This window comes from Ovis canadensis, chromosome 13, assembly GCF_042477335.2.
Source record: "Ovis canadensis isolate MfBH-ARS-UI-01 breed Bighorn chromosome 13, ARS-UI_OviCan_v2, whole genome shotgun sequence".
In the NCBI taxonomy this organism is placed as follows: Eukaryota; Metazoa; Chordata; class Mammalia; order Artiodactyla; family Bovidae; genus Ovis; species Ovis canadensis.
The window spans coordinates 4,328,469-4,353,603 of record NC_091257.1 but is presented as its reverse complement, the minus strand read 5'-3'; positions in this window follow the sequence as shown (position 1 = coordinate 4,353,603).

The following is a 25,135-nucleotide window of genomic DNA, read 5'->3' as shown; positions in this document are numbered from 1 at the left end:
CAGGAAAGGTGAGAAGAACTCCAGGATCGTGCCACGATTCCAAGAGTCCCCCAGAAGTGTCAGTCCATTCCAGAGGAACCTGTTTCCCTGCACTGCCTTGACGTTCAAGCCGAGGATCGACTCCCACCACGTGTGCACGTGGGACAGCCCTGTGGGAAAGCCTGGTGGGAAAGCCTCGTGGGAAAGACTCGAGGGAAAACCATAGATCCTTTGATCCACGCGGCGGACTGGGTGACACTGCTGCTACCGCTCTGGAGGAAAGCGCAAGTGCATGCCCGCATTCTAGACGAGGACAGACTCCCCTGCGGAGACTCCAGAAGTACCCCAAGATCCATGTCAGCACTGGAGAGGAATCCTCAGGTTCCGGCCCCGACTCCACACAAGGTCTTAGGCCCCGGCATCGACGGGAGAGGAATCCCGAGAGGCCCCCGAGGAACTCGCATGGGGACTAGCTTTCCTGAGGCCACCAGAGCGGGTCCCTGAGGTCCCCGTCGTAAGTCGAGAGCACCTGCCGCAACTCGAGAAAATCCAGGAGGTTTTGCCCTCCAGGCGAGATGAGGCCCATTTATGCTGAGGCTTCTCGAGGCTTATCACATCTAACCACTGGAACTTCCAAAGGGTCCTTCACACCCTTGCTGCAACTCAAGAAGTTCTCTGACATACCCGTCTCCACTTGAGAGGAAGCACGAGGGTCCCACACACATCCAGGGGAGCCCCGTTTCCGCCTCCTAGCTCGAGATGAGGGATCCTTTCCCTGTTTCGTAGGGAAAGAATTCCCGGCGTTCCCGTCGCATCTCAAGAGGAGGCGCTCTCCACAGGAAAGGCGAGAGGAACTCCAGGATCGTACCACCATTCCAAGAGTCCCCCAGATGTGTCAGTCCATTCCTGAAGAACATGTTTTCCCTGCACTACCTTGACGTTCTAGCCGAGGATCGACTCCCACCACGTGTGCACGTGGGACCGCCCTGTGGGAAAGCCTCGTCGGAAAGCCTCGTGGGATAGACTCGAGGGAAAACCATATATCCTTTGATCCACGCGGCGGACTGCGTGACACTTCTGCTACCGCTCTGGAGGAAAGCGCAAGTGCATGCCCGCATTCGAGACGAGCATTGACTCCCCTGGGGAGACTCCAGAAGTACCCCAAGATCCATGTCAGCACTGGAGAGGAATCCTCAGGTCCGGCCCCGACTCCACACAAGGTCTTAGGCCCCGGCATCGACGGGAGAGGAATCCCGAGAGGCCCCCAGGATCTCGCATGGGGACTGGCCTTTCCTGAGGCCACCAGAGCGGGTCCTGAGGTCCCCGTCGTAAGGCGAGAGAACCTGTCGCAACTCGAGAAAATCCAGGAGGTTTTGCCCTCCAGGCGAGATGAGGCCCATTTCCGCTGAGGCTTCTCGAGGCTAATCACGTCTAACCACTGGAACTTCCAAAGGGTCCTTCACACCCTTGCTGCAACTCAAGAAGTTCCCCAACATACCCGTCTCCACTCGAGAGGAAGCACGAGGGTCCCGCACACATCCAGAGGAGCCCCGTTTCCGCCTCCTAGCTCGAGATGAGGGATCCTTTCCCTGTTTCGTAGGGAAAGAATTCCCGGCGTTCCGGTCGCATCTCAAGAGGAGGCGCGCTCCACAGGAAAGGCGAGAGAAACTCCAGGGTCGTGCCACCATTCCAAGAGTCCCCCAGATGTCTCAGTCCATTCCAGAGGAACCTGTTTTCCCTGCACTGCCTTGACGTTCAAGCCGAGGATCGACTCCCACCACGTGTGCACGTGGGACCGCCCTGAGGGAAAGCCTCGTGGGAAAGCCTCGGGGGAAAGACTCGAGGGAAAAGCATAGATCCTTTGATCCACGCGGCAGACTGCGTGACACTGCTCCTACCGCTCTGGAGGAAAGCGCAAGTGCATGCCCGCATTCGAGCCGAGCACTGACTCCCCTGGGGAGACTCCAGAATTACCCCAAGATCCATGTCAGCACTGGAGAGGAATCCTGAGGTTCCGGCCCCGAGTCCACACAAGGTCTTAGGCCCCGGCATCTACGGGAGAGGAATCCCGAGAGGCCCCCGAGGAACTCGCATGGGGACTGGCCTTTCCTGAGGCCACCAGAGCGGGTCCCTGAGGTCCACGTCGTAAGTCGAGAGCACCTGCCGCAACTCGAGAAAATCCAGGAGGTTTTGCCCTCCAGGCGAGATAAGGCCCATTTCCGCTGAGGCTTCTCCAGGCTAATTACATCTAACCACTGGAACTTCCAAAGGGTCCTTCACACCCTTGCTGCAACTCAAAAAGTTCCCCGACATACCCGTCTCCACTCGAGAGGAAGCACGAGGGTCCCGCACACACCCAGGGGAGCCCCGTTTCCGCCTCCTAGCTCGAGATGAGGGATCCTTTCCCTGTTTCGTAGGGAAAGAATTCCCGGCGATCACGTCGCATCTCAAGAGGAAGCGCTCTCCACAGGAAAGGCGAGAGGAACTCCAGGGTCGTGCCACCATTCCAAGAGTCCCCCAGATGTGTCAGTCCATTCCAGAGGAACCTGTTTTCCCTGCACTGCCTTGACGTTCAAGCCGAGGATCGACTCCCACCACGTGTGCACGTGGGACAGCCCTGTGGGAAAGCCTCGTGGGAAAGACTCGTGGGAAAGACTCGAGGGAAAAACATAGATCCTTTGATCCACGCGGCGGACTGCGTGACACTGCTGCTACCGCTCTGGAGGAAAGCGCAAGTGCATGCCCGCATTCGAGACGAGCACTGACTCCCTGGGGAGACTCCAGAAGTACCCCAAGATCCATGTCAGCACTGGAGAGGAATCCTCAGGTTCCGACCCCAACTCCACACAAGGTCTTAGGCCCCGGCATCAACGGGAGAGGAATCCCGAGAGGCCCCCGAGAAACTCGCATGGGGACTGGCCTTTCCTGAGGCCACCAGAGCGGGTCCCTGAGGTCCCAGTCGTAAGTCGAGAGCACCTGCCGCAACTCGAGAAAATCCAGGAGGTTTTGCCCTCCAGGCGAGATGAGGCCCATTTCCGCTGAGGCTTCTCCAGGCTCATCACATCTAACCCATGGAACTTCCAAAGGGCCCTTCACACCCTTGCTGCAACTCAAGAAGTTCCCCGACATACCCGTCTCCACTCGAGAGGAAGCACGAGGGTCCCGCACACATCCAGGGGAGCCCCGATTCCGCCTCCTTGCTCGAGAAGAGGGATCCTTTCCCTGATTCGTGGGAAAGAATTCCCGGCGTTCCCGTCGCATCTCAAGACGAGGCACTCTCAAAAGGAAAGGCGAGAGGAACTCCAGGGTCGTGCCACCATTCCAAGAGTCCCCCACATGTGTCAGTCCATTCCAGAGGAACCTGTTTTCCCTGCACTGCCTTGACATCAAGCCGAGGATCGACTCCCACCACGTGAGCACGTGGGACCGCCCTGTGGGAAAGCCTCGTCAGAAAGCCTCGTGGGAAAGACTCGAGGGAAAACCATATATCCTTTGATCCACGCGGCGGACTGCGTGACACTGCTGCTACCGCTCTGGAGGAAAGCGCAAGTGATGCCCGCATTCGAGACGAGCACTGACTCCCCTGGGGAGACTCCAGAAGTACCCCAAGATCCATGTCAGCACTGCAGAGGAATCCTCAGGTTCCGGCCCCGACTCCACACAAGGTCTTAGGCCCCGGCATCGACGGGATAGGAATCCCGAGAGGCCCCCAGGATCTCGCATGGGGACTGGCCTTTCCTGAGGCCACCAGAGCGGGTCCCTGAGGTCCCCGTCGTAAGTCGAGAGCACCTGCCGCAACTCGAGAAAATCCAGGAGGTTTTGCCCTCCAGGCGAGATGAGGCCCATTTCCGCTGAGGCTTCTCGAGGCTAATCACATCTAACCACTGGAACTTGCAAAGCGTCCTTCACACCCTTGCTGCAACTCAAGAAGTTCCTCAACATACCCGTCTCCACTCGAGAGGAAGCACGAGGTTCCCGCACACATCCAGGGGAGCCCCGTTTCCGCCTCCTAGCTCGAGATGAGGGATCCTTTCCCTGTTTCGTAGGGAAAGAATTCCCGGCGTTCCCGTCGCATCTCAAGAGGAGGCGCTCTCCACAGGAAAGGCGAGAAGAACTCCAGGATCGTGCCACGATTCCAAGAGTCCCCCAGAAGTGTCAGTCCATTCCAGAGGAACCTGTTTCCCTGCACTGCCTTGACGTTCAAGCCGAGGATCGACTCCCACCACGTGTGCACGTGGGACAGCCCTGTGGGAAAGCCTGGTGGGAAAGCCTCGTGGGAAAGACTCGAGGGAAAACCATAGATCCTTTGATCCACGCGGCGGACTGGGTGACACTGCTGCTACCGCTCTGGAGGAAAGCGCAAGTGCATGCCCGCATTCTAGACGAGGACAGACTCCCCTGCGGAGACTCCAGAAGTACCCCAAGATGCATGTCAGCACTGGAGAGGAATCCTCAGGTTCCGGCCCCGAGTCCACACAAGGTCTTAGGCCCCGGCATCGACGGGAGAGGAATCCCGAGAGGCCCCCGAGGAACTCGCATGGGGACTGGCCTTTCCTGAGGCCACCAGAGCGGGTCCCTGAGGTCCCCGTCGTAAGTCGAGAGCACCTGCCGCAACTCGAGAAAATCCAGGAGGTTTTGCCCTCCAGGCGAGATAAGGCCCATTTCCGCTGAGGCTTCTCCAGGCTAATCACATCTAACCACTGGAACTTCCAAAGGGTCCTTCACACCCTTGCTGCAACTCAAGAAGTTCCCCGACATACCCGTCTCCACTCGAGAGGAAGCACGAGGGTCCCGCACACACCCAGGGGAGCCCCGTTTCCGCCTCCTAGCTCGAGATGAGGGATCCTTTCCCTGTTTCGTAGGGAAAGAATTCCCGGCGATCCCGTCGCATCTCAAGAGGAAGCGCTCTCCACAGGAAAGGCGAGAGGAACTCCAGGGTCGTGCCACCATTCCAAGAGTCCCCCAGATGTGTCAGTCCATTCCAGAGGAACCTGTTTTCCCTGAACTGCCTTGACGTTCAAGCCGAGGATCGACTCCCACCACGTGTGCACGTGGGACCGCCCTGAGGGAAAGCCTCGTGGGAAAGACTCGTGGGAAAGACTCGAGGGAAAACCATAGATCCTTTGATCCACGCGGCGGATTGCGTGACACTGCTGCTACCGCACTGGAGGAAAGCGCAAGTGCATGCCCGCATTGGAGACGAGCACTGACTCCCCTCGGGAGACTCCAGAAGTACCCCAAGATCCATGTCAGCACTGGAGAGGAATCCTCAGGTTTCGGCCCCGACTGCACACAAGGTCTTAGGCCCCGGCATCGACGGGAGAGGAATCCCGAGAGGCCCCCGAGGTACTCGCATGGGGACTGGCCTTTCCTGAGGCCACCAGAGCGGGTCCCTGAGGTCCCAGTCGTAAGTCGAGAGCACCTGCCGCAACTCGAGAAAATCCAGGAGGTTTTGCCCTCCAGGCGAGATGAGGCCCATTTCCACTGAGGCTTCTCGAGGCTAATCACATCTAACCACTGGAACTTCAAAAGGGTCCTTCACACCCTTGCTGCAAGTCCAGAAGTTCCCCGACATACCCGTCTACACTCGAGAGGAACCTCGAGGGTCCCACACACATCCAGGGGAGCCCCGTTTCCGCCTTCTAGCTCGAGATGAGGGATCCTTTCCCTGTTTCGTAGGGAAAGAATTCCCGGCGATCCCGTCGCATCTCAAGAGGAGGCGCTCTCCACAGGAAAGGCGAGAGGAACTCCAGGGTCGTGCCACCATTCCAAGAGTCCCCCAGATGTGTCAGTCCATTCCAGAGGAACCTGTTTTCCCTGCACTGCCTTGACGTTCAAGCCGAGGATCGACTCCCACCACGTGTGCACGTGGGACAGCCCTGTGGGAAAGCCTCGTGGGAAAGACTCGTGGGAAAGACTCGAGGGAAAAACATAGATCCTTTGATCCACGCGGCGGACTGCGTGACACTGCTGCTACCGCTCTGGAGGAAAGCGCAAGTGCATGCCCGCATTCGAGACGAGCACTGACTCCCCTGGCGAGACTCCAGAAGTACCCCAAGATCCATGTCAGCACTGGAGAGGAATCCTCAGGTTCCGGCCCCAACTCCACACAAGGTCTTAGGCCCCGGCATCAACGGGAGAGGAATCCCGAGAGGCCCCCGAGGAACTCGCATGGGGACTGGCCTTTCCTGAGTCCACCAGAGCGGGTCCCTGAGGTCCCCATTCTAAGTCGAGAGCACCTGCCGCAACTCGAGAAAATCCAGGAGGTTTTGCCCTCCAGGCGAGATGAGGCCCATTTCCGCTGAGGCTTCTCGAGGCTCATCACATCTAACCCATGGAACTTCCAAAGGGCCCTTCACACCCTTGCTGCAACTCAAGAAGTTCCCCGACATACCCGTCTCCACTCGAGAGGAAGCACGAGGGTCCCGCACACATCCAGGGGAGCCCCGATTCCGCCTCCTTGCTCGAGAAGAGGGATCCTTTCCCTGTTTCGTGGGAAAGAATTCCCGGCGTTCCCGTCGCATCTCAAGACGAGGCGCTCTCAAAAGGAAAGGCGAGAGGAACTCCAGGGTCGTTCCACCATTCCAAGAGTCCCCCACATGTGTCAGTCCATTCCAGAGGAACCTGTTTTCCCTGCACTGCCTTGACATCAAGCCGAGGATCGACTCCCACGACGTGAGCACGTGGGACCGCCCTGTGGGAAAGCCTCGTCAGAAAGCCTCGTGGGAAAGACTCGAGGGAAAACCATATATCCTTTGATCCACGCGGCGGACTGCGTGACACTGCTGCTACCGCTCTGGAGGAAAGCGCAAGTGATGCCCGCATTCGAGACGAGCACTGACTCCCCTGGGGAGACTCCAGAAGTACCCCAAGATCCATGTCAGCACTGCAGAGGAATCCTCAGGTTCCGGCCCCGACTGCACACAAGGTCTTAGGCCCCGGCATCGACGGGAGAGGAATCCCGAGAGGCCCCCGAGGTACTCGCATGGGGACTGGCCTTTCCTGAGGCCACCAGAGCGGGTCCCTGAGGTCCCAGTCGTAAGTCGAGAGCACCTGCCGCAACTCGAGAAAATCCAGGAGGTTTTGCCCTCCAGGCGAGATGAGGCCCATTTCCACTGAGGCTTCTCGAGGCTAATCACATCTAACCACTGGAACTTCCAAAGGGTCCTTCACACCCTTGCTGCAAGTCCAGAAGTTCCCCGACATACCCGTCTACACTCGAGAGGAACCTCGAGGGTCCCACACACATCCAGGGGAGCCCCGTTTCCGCCTCCTAGCTCGAGATGAGGGATCCTTTCCCTGTTTCGTAGGGAAAGAATTCCCGGCGATCCCGTCGCATCTCAAGAGGAGGCGCTCTCCACAGGAAAGGCGAGAGGAACTCCAGGGTCGTGCCACCATTCCAAGAGTCCCCCAGATGTGTCAGTCCATTCCAGAGGAACCTGTTTTCCCTGCACTGCCTTGACGTTCAAGCCGAGGATCGACTCCCACCACGTGTGCACGTGGGACAGCCCTGTGGGAAAGCCTCGTGGGAAAGACTCGTGGGAAAGACTCGAGGGAAAAACATAGATCCTTTGATCCACGCGGCGGACTGCGTGACACTGCTGCTACCGCTCTGGAGGAAAGCGCAAGTGCATGCCCGCATTGGAGACGAGCACTGACTCCCCTGGCGAGACTCCAGAAGTACCCCAAGATCCATGTCAGCACTGGAGAGGAATCCTCAGGTTCCGGCCCCAACTCCACACAAGGTCTTAGGCCCCGGCATCAACGGGAGAGGAATCCCGAGAGGCCCCCGAGGAACTCGCATGGGGACTGGCCTTTCCTGAGGCCACCAGAGCGGGTCCCTGAGGTCCCCATTCTAAGTCGAGAGCACCTGCCGCAACTCGAGAAAATCCAGGAGGTTTTGCCCTCCAGGCGAGATGAGGCCCATTTCCGCTGAGGCTTCTCGAGGCTCATCACATCTAACCCATGGAACTTCCAAAGGGCCCTTCACACCCTTGCTGCAACTCAAGAAGTTCCCCGACATACCCGTCTCCACTCGAGAGGAAGCACGAGGGTCCCGCACACATCCAGGGGAGCCCCGATTCCGCCTCCTTGCTCGAGAAGAGGGATCCTTTCCCTGATTCGTGGGAAAGAATTCCCGGCGTTCCCGTCGCATCTCAAGACGAGGCGCTCTCAAAAGGAAAGGCGAGAGGAACTCCAGGGTCGTGCCACCATTCCAAGAGTCCCCCACATGTGTCAGTCCATTCCAGAGGAACCTGTTTTCCCTGCACTGCCTTGACATCAAGCCGAGGATCGACTCCCACCACGTGAGCACGTGGGACCGCCCTGTGGGAAAGCCTCGTCAGAAAGCCTCGTGGGAAAGACTCGAGGGAAAACCATATATCCTTTGATCCACGCGGCGGACTGCGTGACACTGCTGCTACCGCTCTGGAGGAAAGCGCAAGTGATGCCCGCATTCGAGACGAGCACTGACTCCCCTGGGGAGACTCCAGAAGTACCCCAAGATCCATGTCAGCACTGCAGAGGAATCCTCAGGTTCCGGCCCCGACTCCACACAAGGTCTTAGGCCCCGGCATCGACGGGATAGGAATCCCGAGAGGCCCCCAGGATCTCGCATGGGGACTGGCCTTTCCTGAGGCCACCGGAGCGGGTCCCTGAGGTCCCCGTCGTAAGTCGAGAGCACCTGCCGCAACTCGAGAAAATCCAGGAGGTTTTGCCCTCCAGGCGAGATGAGGCCCATTTCCGCTGAGGCTTCTCGAGGCTAATCACATCTAACCACTGGAACTTGCAAAGCGTCCTTCACACCCTTGCTGCAACTCAAGAAGTTCCTCAACATACCCGTCTCCACTCGAGAGGAAGCACGAGGTTCCCGCACACATCCAGGGGAGCCCCGTTTCCGCCTCCTAGCTCGAGATGAGGGATCCTTTCCCTGTTTCGTAGGGAAAGAATTCCCGGCGTTCCCGTCGCATCTCAAGAGGAGGCGCTCTCCACAGGAAAGGTGAGAAGAACTCCAGGATCGTGCCACGATTCCAAGAGTCCCCCAGAAGTGTCAGTCCATTCCAGAGGAACCTGTTTCCCTGCACTGCCTTGACGTTCAAGCCGAGGATCGACTCCCACCACGTGTGCACGTGGGACAGCCCTGTGGGAAAGCCTGGTGGGAAAGCCTCGTGGGAAAGACTCGAGGGAAAACCATAGATCCTTTGATCCACGCGGCGGACTGGGTGACACTGCTGCTACCGCTCTGGAGGAAAGCGCAAGTGCATGCCCGCATTCTAGACGAGGACAGACTCCCCTGCGGAGACTCCAGAAGTACCCCAAGATCCATGTCAGCACTGGAGAGGAATCCTCAGGTTCCGGCCCCGACTCCACACAAGGTCTTAGGCCCCGGCATCGACGGGAGAGGAATCCCGAGAGGCCCCCGAGGAACTCGCATGGGGACTAGCTTTCCTGAGGCCACCAGAGCGGGTCCCTGAGGTCCCCGTCGTAAGTCGAGAGCACCTGCCGCAACTCGAGAAAATCCAGGAGGTTTTGCCCTCCAGGCGAGATGAGGCCCATTTATGCTGAGGCTTCTCGAGGCTTATCACATCTAACCACTGGAACTTCCAAAGGGTCCTTCACACCCTTGCTGCAACTCAAGAAGTTCTCTGACATACCCGTCTCCACTTGAGAGGAAGCACGAGGGTCCCACACACATCCAGGGGAGCCCCGTTTCCGCCTCCTAGCTCGAGATGAGGGATCCTTTCCCTGTTTCGTAGGGAAAGAATTCCCGGCGTTCCCGTCGCATCTCAAGAGGAGGCGCTCTCCACAGGAAAGGCGAGAGGAACTCCAGGATCGTACCACCATTCCAAGAGTCCCCCAGATGTGTCAGTCCATTCCTGAAGAACATGTTTTCCCTGCACTACCTTGACGTTCTAGCCGAGGATCGACTCCCACCACGTGTGCACGTGGGACCGCCCTGTGGGAAAGCCTCGTCGGAAAGCCTCGTGGGATAGACTCGAGGGAAAACCATATATCCTTTGATCCACGCGGCGGACTGCGTGACACTTCTGCTACCGCTCTGGAGGAAAGCGCAAGTGCATGCCCGCATTCGAGACGAGCATTGACTCCCCTGGGGAGACTCCAGAAGTACCCCAAGATCCATGTCAGCACTGGAGAGGAATCCTCAGGTCCGGCCCCGACTCCACACAAGGTCTTAGGCCCCGGCATCGACGGGAGAGGAATCCCGAGAGGCCCCCAGGATCTCGCATGGGGACTGGCCTTTCCTGAGGCCACCAGAGCGGGTCCTGAGGTCCCCGTCGTAAGGCGAGAGAACCTGTCGCAACTCGAGAAAATCCAGGAGGTTTTGCCCTCCAGGCGAGATGAGGCCCATTTCCGCTGAGGCTTCTCGAGGCTAATCACGTCTAACCACTGGAACTTCCAAAGGGTCCTTCACACCCTTGCTGCAACTCAAGAAGTTCCCCAACATACCCGTCTCCACTCGAGAGGAAGCACGAGGGTCCCGCACACATCCAGAGGAGCCCCGTTTCCGCCTCCTAGCTCGAGATGAGGGATCCTTTCCCTGTTTCGTAGGGAAAGAATTCCCGGCGTTCCGGTCACATCTCAAGAGGAGGCGCGCTCCACAGGAAAGGCGAGAGAAACTCCAGGGTCGTGCCACCATTCCAAGAGTCCCCCAGATGTCTCAGTCCATTCCAGAGGAACCTGTTTTCCCTGCACTGCCTTGACGTTCAAGCCGAGGATCGACTCCCACCACGTGTGCACGTGGGACCGCCCTGAGGGAAAGCCTCGTGGGAAAGACTCGTGGGAAAGACTCGAGGGAAAACCATAGATCCTTTGATCCACGCGGCGGATTGCGTGACACTGCTGCTACCGCACTGGAGGAAAGCGCAAGTGCATGCCCGCATTGGAGACGAGCACTGACTCCCCTCGGGAGACTCCAGAAGTACCCCAAGATCCATGTCAGCACTGGAGAGGAATCCTCAGGTTTCGGCCCCGACTGCACACAAGGTCTTAGGCCCCGGCATCGACGGGAGAGGAATCCCGAGAGGCCCCCGAGGTACTCGCATGGGGACTGGCCTTTCCTGAGGCCACCAGAGCGGGTCCCTGAGGTCCCAGTCGTAAGTCGAGAGCACCTGCCGCAACTCGAGAAAATCCAGGAGGTTTTGCCCTCCAGGCGAGATGAGGCCCATTTCCACTGAGGCTTCTCGAGGCTAATCACATCTAACCACTGGAACTTCAAAAGGGTCCTTCACACCCTTGCTGCAAGTCCAGAAGTTCCCCGACATACCCGTCTACACTCGAGAGGAACCTCGAGGGTCCCACACACATCCAGGGGAGCCCCGTTTCCGCCTCCTAGCTCGAGATGAGGGATCCTTTCCCTGTTTCGTAGGGAAAGAATTCCCGGCGATCCCGTCGCATCTCAAGAGGAGGCGCTCTCCACAGGAAAGGCGAGAGGAACTCCAGGGTCGTGCCACCATTCCAAGAGTCCCCCAGATGTGTCAGTCCATTCCAGAGGAACCTGTTTTCCCTGCACTGCCTTGACGTTCAAGCCGAGGATCGACTCCCACCACGTGTGCACGTGGGACAGCCCTGTGGGAAAGCCTCGTGGGAAAGACTCGTGGGAAAGACTCGAGGGAAAAACATAGATCCTTTGATCCACGCGGCGGACTGCGTGACACTGCTGCTACCGCTCTGGAGGAAAGCGCAAGTGCATGCCCGCATTCGAGACGAGCACTGACTCCCCTGGCGAGACTCCAGAAGTACCCCAAGATCCATGTCAGCACTGGAGAGGAATCCTCAGGTTCCGGCCCCAACTCCACACAAGGTCTTAGGCCCCGGCATCAACGGGAGAGGAATCCCGAGAGGCCCCCGAGGAACTCGCATGGGGACTGGCCTTTCCTGAGTCCACCAGAGCGGGTCCCTGAGGTCCCCATTCTAAGTCGAGAGCACCTGCCGCAACTCGAGAAAATCCAGGAGGTTTTGCCCTCCAGGCGAGATGAGGCCCATTTCCGCTGAGGCTTCTCGAGGCTCATCACATCTAACCCATGGAACTTCCAAAGGGCCCTTCACACCCTTGCTGCAACTCAAGAAGTTCCCCGACATACCCGTCTCCACTCGAGAGGAAGCACGAGGGTCCCGCACACATCCAGGGGAGCCCCGATTCCGCCTCCTTGCTCGAGAAGAGGGATCCTTTCCCTGTTTCGTGGGAAAGAATTCCCGGCGTTCCCGTCGCATCTCAAGACGAGGCGCTCTCAAAAGGAAAGGCGAGAGGAACTCCAGGGTCGTTCCACCATTCCAAGAGTCCCCCACATGTGTCAGTCCATTCCAGAGGAACCTGTTTTCCCTGCACTGCCTTGACATCAAGCCGAGGATCGACTCCCACGACGTGAGCACGTGGGACCGCCCTGTGGGAAAGCCTCGTCAGAAAGCCTCGTGGGAAAGACTCGAGGGAAAACCATATATCCTTTGATCCACGCGGCGGACTGCGTGACACTGCTGCTACCGCTCTGGAGGAAAGCGCAAGTGATGCCCGCATTCGAGACGAGCACTGACTCCCCTGGGGAGACTCCAGAAGTACCCCAAGATCCATGTCAGCACTGCAGAGGAATCCTCAGGTTCCGGCCCCGACTGCACACAAGGTCTTAGGCCCCGGCATCGACGGGAGAGGAATCCCGAGAGGCCCCCGAGGTACTCGCATGGGGACTGGCCTTTCCTGAGGCCACCAGAGCGGGTCCCTGAGGTCCCAGTCGTAAGTCGAGAGCACCTGCCGCAACTCGAGAAAATCCAGGAGGTTTTGCCCTCCAGGCGAGATGAGGCCCATTTCCACTGAGGCTTCTCGAGGCTAATCACATCTAACCACTGGAACTATCAAAGGGTCCTTCACACCCTTGCTGCAAGTCCAGAAGTTCCCCGACATACCCGTCTACACTCGAGAGGAACCTCGAGGGTCCCACACACATCCAGGGGAGCCCCGTTTCCGCCTCCTAGCTCGAGATGAGGGATCCTTTCCCTGTTTCGTAGGGAAAGAATTCCCGGCGATCCCGTCGCATCTCAAGAGGAGGCGCTCTCCACAGGAAAGGCGAGAGGAACTCCAGGGTCGTGCCACCATTCCAAGAGTCCCCCAGATGTGTCAGTCCATTCCAGAGGAACCTGTTTTCCCTGCACTGCCTTGACGTTCAAGCCGAGGATCGACTCCCACCACGTGTGCACGTGGGACAGCCCTGTGGGAAAGCCTCGTGGGAAAGACTCGTGGGAAAGACTCGAGGGAAAAACATAGATCCTTTGATCCACGCGGCGGACTGCGTGACACTGCTGCTACCGCTCTGGAGGAAAGCGCAAGTGCATGCCCGCATTGGAGACGAGCACTGACTCCCCTGGCGAGACTCCAGAAGTACCCCAAGATCCATGTCAGCACTGGAGAGGAATCCTCAGGTTCCGGCCCCAACTCCACACAAGGTCTTAGGCCCCGGCATCAACGGGAGAGGAATCCCGAGAGGCCCCCGAGGAACTCGCATGGGGACTGGCCTTTCCTGAGGCCACCAGAGCGGGTCCCTGAGGTCCCCATTCTAAGTCGAGAGCACCTGCCGCAACTCGAGAAAATCCAGGAGGTTTTGCCCTCCAGGCGAGATGAGGCCCATTTCCGCTGAGGCTTCTCGAGGCTCATCACATCTAACCCATGGAACTTCCAAAGGGCCCTTCACACCCTTGCTGCAACTCAAGAAGTTCCCCGACATACCCGTCTCCACTCGAGAGGAAGCACGAGGGTCCCGCACACATCCAGGGGAGCCCCGATTCCGCCTCCTTGCTCGAGAAGAGGGATCCTTTCCCTGATTCGTGGGAAAGAATTCCCGGCGTTCCCGTCGCATCTCAAGACGAGGCGCTCTCAAAAGGAAAGGCGAGAGGAACTCCAGGGTCGTGCCACCATTCCAAGAGTCCCCCACATGTGTCAGTCCATTCCAGAGGAACCTGTTTTCCCTGCACTGCCTTGACATCAAGCCGAGGATCGACTCCCACCACGTGAGCACGTGGGACCGCCCTGTGGGAAAGCCTCGTCAGAAAGCCTCGTGGGAAAGACTCGAGGGAAAACCATATATCCTTTGATCCACGCGGCGGACTGCGTGACACTGCTGCTACCGCTCTGGAGGAAAGCGCAAGTGATGCCCGCATTCGAGACGAGCACTGACTCCCCTGGGGAGACTCCAGAAGTACCCCAAGATCCATGTCAGCACTGCAGAGGAATCCTCAGGTTCCGGCCCCGACTCCACACAAGGTCTTAGGCCCCGGCATCGACGGGATAGGAATCCCGAGAGGCCCCCAGGATCTCGCATGGGGACTGGCCTTTCCTGAGGCCACCGGAGCGGGTCCCTGAGGTCCCCGTCGTAAGTCGAGAGCACCTGCCGCAACTCGAGAAAATCCAGGAGGTTTTGCCCTCCAGGCGAGATGAGGCCCATTTCCGCTGAGGCTTCTCGAGGCTAATCACATCTAACCACTGGAACTTGCAAAGCGTCCTTCACACCCTTGCTGCAACTCAAGAAGTTCCTCAACATACCCGTCTCCACTCGAGAGGAAGCACGAGGTTCCCGCACACATCCAGGGGAGCCCCGTTTCCGCCTCCTAGCTCGAGATGAGGGATCCTTTCCCTGTTTCGTAGGGAAAGAATTCCCGGCGTTCCCGTCGCATCTCAAGAGGAGGCGCTCTCCACAGGAAAGGTGAGAAGAACTCCAGGATCGTGCCACGATTCCAAGAGTCCCCCAGAAGTGTCAGTCCATTCCAGAGGAACCTGTTTCCCTGCACTGCCTTGACGTTCAAGCCGAGGATCGACTCCCACCACGTGTGCACGTGGGACAGCCCTGTGGGAAAGCCTGGTGGGAAAGCCTCGTGGGAAAGACTCGAGGGAAAACCATAGATCCTTTGATCCACGCGGCGGACTGGGTGACACTGCTGCTACCGCTCTGGAGGAAAGCGCAAGTGCATGCCCGCATTCTAGACGAGGACAGACTCCCCTGCGGAGACTCCAGAAGTACCCCAAGATCCATGTCAGCACTGGAGAGGAATCCTCAGGTTCCGGCCCCGACTCCACACAAGGTCTTAGGCCCCGGCATCGACGGGAGAGGAATCCCGAGAGGCCCCCGAGGAACTCGCATGGGGACTAGCTTTCCTGAGGCCACCAGAGCGGGTCCCTGAGGTCCCCGTCGTAAGTCGAGAGCACCTGCCGCAACTCGAGAAAATCCAGGAGGTTTTGCCCTCCAGGCGAGATGAGGCCCATTTATGCTGAGGCTTCTCGAGGCTTATCACATCTAACCACTGGAACTTCCAAAGGGTCCTTCACACCCTTGCTGCAACTCAAGAAGTTCTCTGACATACCCGTCTCCACTTGAGAGGAAGCACGAGGGTCCCACACACATCCAGGGGAGCCCCGTTTCCGCCTCCTAGCTCGAGATGAGGGATCCTTTCCCTGTTTCGTAGGGAAAGAATTCCCGGCGTTCCCGTCGCATCTCAAGAGGAGGCGCTCTCCACAGGAAAGGCGAGAGGAACTCCAGGATCGTACCACCATTCCAAGAGTCCCCCAGATGTGTCAGTCCATTCCTGAAGAACATGTTTTCCCTGCACTACCTTGACGTTCTAGCCGAGGATCGACTCCCACCACGTGTGCACGTGGGACCGCCCTGTGGGAAAGCCTCGTCGGAAAGCCTCGTGGGATAGACTCGAGGGAAAACCATATATCCTTTGATCCACGCGGCGGACTGCGTGACACTTCTGCTACCGCTCTGGAGGAAAGCGCAAGTGCATGCCCGCATTCGAGACGAGCATTGACTCCCCTGGGGAGACTCCAGAAGTACCCCAAGATCCATGTCAGCACTGGAGAGGAATCCTCAGGTCCGGCCCCGACTCCACACAAGGTCTTAGGCCCCGGCATCGACGGGAGAGGAATCCCGAGAGGCCCCCAGGATCTCGCATGGGGACTGGCCTTTCCTGAGGCCACCAGAGCGGGTCCTGAGGTCCCCGTCGTAAGGCGAGAGAACCTGTCGCAACTCGAGAAAATCCAGGAGGTTTTGCCCTCCAGGCGAGATGAGGCCCATTTCCGCTGAGGCTTCTCGAGGCTAATCACGTCTAACCACTGGAACTTCCAAAGGGTCCTTCACACCCTTGCTGCAACTCAAGAAGTTCCCCAACATACCCGTCTCCACTCGAGAGGAAGCACGAGGGTCCCGCACACATCCAGAGGAGCCCCGTTTCCGCCTCCTAGCTCGAGATGAGGGATCCTTTCCCTGTTTCGTAGGGAAAGAATTCCCGGCGTTCCGGTCGCATCTCAAGAGGAGGCGCGCTCCACAGGAAAGGCGAGAGAAACTCCAGGGTCGTGCCACCATTCCAAGAGTCCCCCAGATGTCTCAGTCCATTCCAGAGGAACCTGTTTTCCCTGCACTGCCTTGACGTTCAAGCCGAGGATCGACTCCCACCACGTGTGCACGTGGGACAGCCCTGTGGGAAAGCCTCGTGGGAAAGCCTCGGGGGAAAGACTCGAGGGAAAAGCATAGATCCTTTGATCCACGCGGCGGACTGCGAGACACTGCTCCTACCGCTCTGGAGGAAAGCGCAAGTGCATGCCCGCATTCGAGACGAGCACTGACTCCCCTGGGGAGACTCCAGAATTACCCCAAGATCCATGTCAGCACTGGAGAGGAATCCTGAGGTTCCGGCCCCGAGTCCACACAAGGTCTTAGGCCCCGGCATCTACGGGAGAGGAATCCCGAGAGGCCCCCGAGCAACTCGCATGGGGACTGGCCTTTCCTGAGGCCACCAGAGCGGGTCCCTGAGGTCCCCGTCGTAAGTCGAGAGCACCTGCCGCAACTCGAGAAAATCCAGGAGGTTTTGCCCTCCAGGCGAGATAAGGCCCATTTCCGCTGAGGCTTCTCCAGGCTAATCACATCTAACCACTGGAACTTCCAAAGGGTCCTTCACACCCTTGCTGCAACTCAAGAAGTTCCCCGACATACCCGTCTCCACTCGAGAGGAAGCACGAGGGTCCCGCACACACCCAGGGGAGCCCCGTTTCCGCCTCCTAGCTCGAGATGAGGGATCCTTTCCCTGTTTCGTAGGGAAAGAATTCCCGGCGATCACGTCGCATCTCAAGAGGAAGCGCTCTCCACAGGAAAGGCGAGAGGAACTCCAGGGTCGTGCCACCATTCCAAGAGTCCCCCAGATGTGTCAGTCCATTCCAGAGGAACCTGTTTTCCCTGCACTGCCTTGACGTTCAAGCCGAGGATCGACTCCCACCACGTGTGCACGTGGGACAGCCCTGTGGGAAAGCCTCGTGGGAAAGCCTCGGGGGAAAGACTCGAGGGAAAAGCATAGATCCTTTGATCCACGCGGCGGACTGCGAGACACTGCTCCTACCGCTCTGGAGGAAAGCGCAAGTGCATGCCCGCATTCGAGACGAGCACTGACTCCCCTGGGGAGACTCCAGAATTACCCCAAGATCCATGTCAGCACTGGAGAGGAATCCTGAGGTTCCGGCCCCGAGTCCACACAAGGTCTTAGGCCCCGGCATCTACGGGAGAGGAATCCCGAGAGGCCCCCGAGGAACTCGCATGGGGACTGGCCTTTCCTGAGGCCACCAGAGCGGGTCCCTGAGGTCCCCGTCGTAAGTCGAGAGCACCTGCCGCAACTCGAGAAAATCCAGGAGGTTTTGCCCTCCAGGCGAGATAAGGCCCATTTCCGCTGAGGCTTCTCCAGGCTAATCACATCTAACCACTGGAACTTCCAAAGGGTCCTTCACACCCTTGCTGCAACTCAAGAAGTTCCCCGACATACCCGTCTCCACTCGAGAGGAAGCACGAGGGTCCCGCACACACCCAGGGGAGCCCCGTTTCCGCCTCCTAGCTCGAGATGAGGGATCCTTTCCCTGTTTCGTAGGGAAAGAATTCCCGGCGATCACGTCGCATCTCAAGAGGAAGCGCTCTCCACAGGAAAGGCGAGAGGAACTCCAGGGTCGTGCCACCATTCCAAGAGTCCCCCAGATGTGTCAGTCCATTCCAGAGGAACCTGTTTTCCCTGCACTGCCTTGACGTTCAAGCCGAGGATCGACTCCCACCACGTGTGCACGTGGGACAGCCCTGTGGGAAAGCCTCGTGGGAAAGACTCGTGGGAAAGACTCGAGGGAAAAACATAGATCCTTTGATCCACGCGGCGGACTGCGTGATACTGCTGCTACCGCTCTGGAGGAAAGCGCAAGTGCATGCCCGCATTCGAGACGAGCACTGACTCCCTGGGGAGACTCCAGAAGTACCCCAAGATCCATGTCAGCACTGGAGAGGAATCCTCAGGTTCCGACCCCAACTCCACACAAGGTCTTAGGCCCCGGCATCAACGGGAGAGGAATGCCGAGAGGCCCCGGAGGAACTCGCATGGGGACTGGCCGTTCCTGAGGCCACCAGAGCGGGTCCCTGAGGTCCCCATTCTAAGTCGAGAGCACCTGCCGCAACTCGAGAAAATCCAGGAGGTTTTGCCCTCCAGGCGAGATGAGGCCCATTTCCGCTGAGGCTTCTCGAGGCTAATCACATCTAACCCATGGAACTTCCAAAGGGACCTTCACACCCTTGCTGCAACTCAAGAAGTTCCCCGACATACCCGTCTCCACTCGAGAGGAAGCACGAGGTTCCCGCACACATCCAGGGGAGCCCCGTTTCCGCCTCCTAGCTCGAGATGAGGGATCCTTTCCCTGTTTCGTAGGGAAAGAATTCCCGGCGTTCCCGTCGCTTCTCAAGAGGAGGCGCTCTCCAAAGGAAAGGCGAGAGGAACTCCAGGGTCGTGCCACCATTCCAAGAGTCCCCCAGATGTGTCAGTCCATTCCAGAGGAACCTGTTTTCCCTGCACTGCCTTGACGTTCAAGCCGAGGATCGACTCCCACCACGTGTGCACGTGGGACCGCCCTGAGGGAAAGCCTCGTGGGAAAGACTCGTGGGAAAGACTCGAGGGAAAACCATAGATCCTTTGATCCCCGCGGCGGACTGCGTGACACTGCTGGTACCGCACTGGAGGAAAGCGCAAGTGCATGCCCGCATTGGAGACGAGCACTGACTCCCCTCGGGAGACTCCAGAAGTACCCCAAGATCCATGTCAGCACTGGAGAGGAATCCTCAGGTTTCGGCCCCGACTGCACACAAGGTCTTAGGCCCCGGCATCGACGGGAGAGGAATCCCGTGGGCCCCCGAGGTACTCGCATGGGGACTGACCTTTCCTGAGGCCACCAGAGCGGGTCCCTGAGGTCCCAGTCGTAAGTCGAGAGCACCTGCCGCAACTCGAGAAAATCCAGGAGGTTTTGCCCTCCAGGCGAGATGAGGCCCATTTCCGCTGAGGCTTCTCGAGGCTAATCACGTCTAACCACTGGAACTTCCAAAGGGTCCTTCACACCCTTGCTGCAACTCAAGAAGTTCCCCCACATACCCGTCTCCACTCGAGAGGAAGCACGAGGGTCCCGCACACATCCAGGGGAGCCCCGTTTCCGCCTCCTATCTCGAGATGAGGGATCCTTTCCCTGTTTCGTAGGGAAAGAATTCCCGGCGTTCCGGTCGCATCTCAAGAGGAGGCGCGCTCCACAGGAAAGGCGAGAGAAACTCCAGGGTCGTGCCACCATTCCAAGAGTCCCCCAGATGTCTCAGTCCATTCCAGAGGAACCTGTTTTCCCTGCACTGCCTTGACGTTCAAGCCGAGGATCGACTCCCACCACGTGTGCACGTGGGACAGCCCTGTGGGAAAGCCTCGTGGGAAAGCCTCGTTGGAAAGACTCGAGGGAAAACCATAAATCCTTTGATCCACGCGGCGGACTGCGTGACACTGCTGCTACCTCTCTGGAGGAAAGCGCAAGTGCATGCCCGCATTCGAGACGGGCACTGACTCCCCTGGGGAGACTCCAGAAGTACCCCAAGATCCATGTCAGCACTGCAGAGGAATCCTCAGGTTCCGGCCCCGACTCCACACAAGGTCTTAGGCCCCGGCATCGACGGGAGAGGAATCCCGAGAGGCCCCCGAGGTACTCGCATGGGGACTGGCCTTTCCTGAGGCCACCAGAGCGGGTCCCTGAGGTCCCAGTCGTAAGTCGAGAGCACCTGCCGCAACTCGAGAAAATCCAGGAGGTTTTGCCCTCCAGGCGAGATGAGGCCCATTTCCACTGAGGCTTCTCGAGGCTAATCACATCTAACCACTGGAACTTCCAAAGGGTCCTTCACACCCTTGCTGCAAGTCCAGAAGTTCCCCGACATACCCGTCTACACTCGAGAGGAACCTCGAGGGTCCCACACACATCCAGGGGAGCCCCGTTTCCGCCTCCTAGCTCGAGATGAGGGATCCTTTCCCTGTTTCGTAGGGAAAGAATTCCCGGCGTTCCCGTCGCATCTCAAGAGGAGGCGCTCTCCACAGGAAAGGCGAGAAGAACTCCAGGATCGTGCCACGATTCCAAGAGTCCCCCAGAAGTGTCAGTCCATTCCAGAGGAACCTGTTTCCCTGCACTGCCTTGACGTTCAAGCCGAGGATCGACTCCCACCACGTGTGCACGTGGGACAGCCCTGTGGGAAAGCCTGGTGGGAAAGCCTCGTGGGAAAGGCTCGAGGGAAAACCATAGATCCTTTGATCCACGCGGCGGACTGGGTGACACTGCTGCTACCGCTCTGGAGGAAAGCGCAAGTGCATGCCCGCATTCTAGACGAGGACAGACTCCCCTGCGGAGACTCCAGAAGTACCCCAAGATGCATGTCAGCACTGGAGAGGAATCCTCAGGTTCCGGCCCCGACTCCACACAAGGTCTTAGGCCTCGGCATCAACGGGAGAGGAATCCCGAGAGGCCCCCGAGGAACTCGCATGGGGACTAGCTTTCCTGAGGCCACCAGAGCGGGTCCCTGAGGTCCCCGTCGTAAGTCGAGAGCACCTGCCGCAACTCGAGAAAATCCAGGAGGTTTTGCCCTCCAGGCGAGATGAGGCCCATTTCCGCTGAGGCTTCTCGAGGCTTATCACATCTAACCACTGGAACTTCCAAAGGGTCCTTCACACCCTTGCTGCAACTCAAGAAGTTCTCTGACATACCCGTCTCCACTTGAGAGGAAGCACGAGGGTCCCACACACATCCAGGGGAGCCCCGTTTCCGCCTCCTAGCTCGAGATGAGGGATCCTTTCCCTGTTTCGTAGGGAAAGAATTCCCGGCGTTCCCGTCGCATCTCAAGAGGAGGCGCTCTCCACAGGAAAGGCGAGAGGACTCCAGGATCGTGCCACCATTCCAAGAGTCCCCCAGATGTGTCAGTCCATTCCTGAAGAACATGTTTTCCCTGCACTACCTTGACGTTCTAGCCGAGGATCGACTCCCACCACGTGTGCACTTGGGACCGCCCTGTGGGAAAGCCTCGTCGGAAAGCCTCGTGGGATAGACTCGAGGGAAAACCATATATCCTTTGATCCACGCGGCGGACTGCGTGACACTTCTGCTACCGCTCTGGAGGAAAGCGCAAGTGCATGCCCGCATTCGAGACGAGCATTGACTCCCCTGGGGAGACTCCAGAAGTACCCCAAGATCCATGTCAGCACTGGAGAGGAATCCTCAGGTCCGGCCCCGACTCCACACAAGGTCTTAGGCCCCGGCATCGACGGGAGAGGAATCCCGAGAGGCCCCCGAGGAACTCGCATGGGGACTGGCCTTTCCTGAGGCCACCAGAGCGGGTCCTGAGGTCCCCGTCGTAAGGCGAGAGAACCTGTCGCAACTCGAGAAAATCCAGGAGGTTTTGCCCTCCAGGCGAGATGAGGCCCATTTCCGCTGAGGCTTCTCGAGGCTAATAACATCTAACCACTGGAACTTCCAAAGGGTCCTTCACACCATTGCTGCAACTCAAGACGTTCCCCGACATACCTGTCTCCACTCGAGAGGAAGCACGAGAGTCCCGCACATATCCAGGGGAGCCCCGTTTCTTCCTCCTAGCTCGAGATGAGGGATCCTTTCCCTGTTTCGTAGGGAAAGAATTCCCGGCGTTCCCGTCGCATCTCAAGAGGAAGCGCTCCCCACAGGAAAGGCGAGAGGAACTCCAGGGCCGTGCCACCATTCCAAGAGTCCCCCAAATCTGTCAGTCCATTCCAGAGGAACCTGTCTTCCCTGCACTGCCTTGACGTTCAAGCCGAGGATCGACGCCCACCACGTGTGCAAGTGGGACAGCCCTGAGGGAAAGCCTCGTGGGAAAGCCTCGGGGGAAAGACTCGAGGGAAAAGCATAGATCCTTTGATCCACGCGGCGGACTGCGTGACACTGCTCCTACCGCTCTGGAGGAAAGCGCAAGTGCATGCCCGCATTCGAGACGAGGACTGACTCCCCTGGGGAGACTCCAGAAGTACCCCAAGATCCATGTCAGCACTGGAGAGGAATCCTCAGGTTCCGGCCCCGACTCCCCACAAGGGCTTAGGCCTCGGTATCGACGGGAGAGGAATCTCGAGAGGCCCCCGAGGAACTCGCATGGGGACTGGCCTTTCCTGAGGCCACCAGAGCGGGTCCCTGAGGTCCCCTTCGTAAGTCGAGAGCACCTGCCTCAACTCGAGAAAATCCAGGAGGTTTTGCCCTCCAGGCGTGATGAGGCCCATTTCCGCTGAAGCTTCTCGAGGCTAATCACATCTAAACACGGGAACTTCCTAAGGGTCCTTCACACCCTTGCTGCAACTCAAGAAGTTCCCCGACATACCTGTCTCCACTCGAGAGGAAGCACGAGGGTCCCGCACACACCCAGGGGAGCCCCGTTTCCGCCTCCTAGCTCGAGATGAGGGATCCTTTCCCTGTTTCTTAGGGAAAGAATTCCCGGCGTTCCCGTCGCATCTCAAGAGGAGGCGCTCTCCACAGGAAAGGCGAGAGGAACTCCAGGGTCGTGCCACCATTCCAAGAGCCCCCCAGATGTGTCAGTCCATTCCAGAGGAACCTGTTTTCCCTGCACTTCCTTGACGTTCAAGCCGAGGTTCGACTCCCACCACGTGTGCACGTGGGACAGCCCTGTGGGAAAGCCTCTTGGGAAAGCCTCGTGGGAAAGACTCGAGGGAAAACCATAGATCCTTTGATCCACGTGGTGGACTGCGAGACACTGCTGCTACCGCTCTGCAGGAAAGCGCAAGTGCATGCCCGCATTCGAGAGGAGCACTGACTCCCCTGGGGAGACTCTAGAAGTACCCCAAGATCCATGTCAGCACTGGAGAGGAATCCTGAGGTTCCCGCCCCGACTCCACACAAGGTCTTAGGCCCCGGCATAGACGGGAGAGGAATCCCGAGAGGCCCCCGAGGAACTCGCATGGGGACTGGCCTTTCCTGAGGCCACCAGAGCAAGTCCCTGAGGTCCCAGTCGTAAGTCGAGAGCACCTGCCGCAACTCGAGAAAATCCAGGAGGTTTTGCCCTCCAGGCGAGATGAGGCCCATTTCCGCTGAGGCTTCTCGAGGGTAATCACATCTAACCACTGGAACTTCCAAAGGGACCTTCACACCCTTGCTGCAACTCAAGAAGATCCCCGACATACCCGTCTCCACTCGAGAGGAAGCACGAGGGTCCCGCACACATCCAGGGGAGCCCCGTTTCCGCCTCCTAGCTCGAGATGAGGGATCCTTTCCCTGTTTCGTAGGGAAAGAATTCCCGGCGTTCCCGTCGCATCTCAAGAGGAGGCGCTCTCCACAGGAAAGGCGAGAGGAACTCCAGTGTCGTGCCACCATTCCAAGAGTCCCCCAGATGTGTCAGTCCATTCCAGAGGAACCTGTTTTCCCTGCACTGCCTTGACGTTCAAGCCGAGGATCGACTCCCACCCCGTGTGCACGGGGGACAGCCCTGTGGGAAAGCCTCGTGGGAAAGACTCCTGGGAAAGACTCGAGGGAAAACCATAGATCCTTAGATCCTTGTGGCGGACTGTGTGACACTGCTGCTACCGCTCTGGAGGAACGTGCAAGTGCATGCCCGCATTCGAGACGAGGACTGACTCCCCTGGGGAGACTCCAGAAGTACCCCCAAGATCCATGTCAGCACTGGAGAGGAATCCTATGGTTCCGGCCCCGACTCCACACAAGGGCTTAGGCCCCGGCATCGACGGGAGAGGAATCCCGAGAGGCCCCCGAGGAACTCGCATGGGGACTGGCCTTTCCTGAGGCCACCAGAGCGGGTCCCTGAGGTCCCCGTCGTAAGTCGAGAGCACCTGCCGCAACTCGAGAAAATCCAGGAGGTTTTGCCCTCCAGGCGAGATGAGGCCCATTTCCGCTGAGGCTTCTCGAGGCTAATCACATCTAACCACTGGAACTTCCAAAGGGTCCTTCACACCCTTGCTGCAACTCAAGAAGTTCCCGACATACGCATTTCCACTCGAGAGAAAGCACGAGGGTCCCGCACACATCCAGGGGAGCCCCGTTCCCGCCTCCTAGCTCGAGATGAGGGATCCTTTCCCTGTTTAGTAGGGAAAGAATTTTCGGCGTTCCCGTCTCATCTCAAGAGGAGGCGCTCTCCACAGGAAAGGCGAGAGGAACTCCAGGGTCGTGCCACGATTACAAGAGTCCCCCAGATATGTCAGTCCATTCCAGAGGAACCTGTTTTCCCTGCACTGCCTTGACGTTCAAGCCGAGGATCGACTCCCACCATGTGTGCACGTGGGACAGCCCTGTGGGAAAGCCTCGTGGGAAAGCCTCCTGGGAGAGACTCGAGGGAAAACCATAGATCCTTTGATCCACGCGGCGGACTGCGTGACACTGCTGCTACCGCTTTGGAAGAAATCGCAAGTGCATGCCCGCATACGGGACGAGGACTGACTCCCCTGGGGAGACTCCAGAAATACCCCAAGATCCATGTCAGCACTGGAGAGGAATCCTCAGGTCCGGCCCCGACTCCACACAAGGTCTTAGGCCCCGGCATCGACGGGAGAGGAATCCCGAGAGGCCCCCGAGGAACTCGCATGGGGACTGGCCTTTCCTGAGGCCACCAGAGCGGGTCCTGAGGTCCCCGTCGTAAGGCGAGAGAACCTGTCGCAACTCGAGAAAATCCAGGAGGTTTTGCCCTCCAGGCGAGATGAGGCCCATTTCCGCTGAGGCTTCTCAAGGCTAATAACATCTAACCACTGGAACTTCCAAAGGGTCCTTCACACCATTGCTGCAACTCAAGACGTTCCCCGACATACCTGT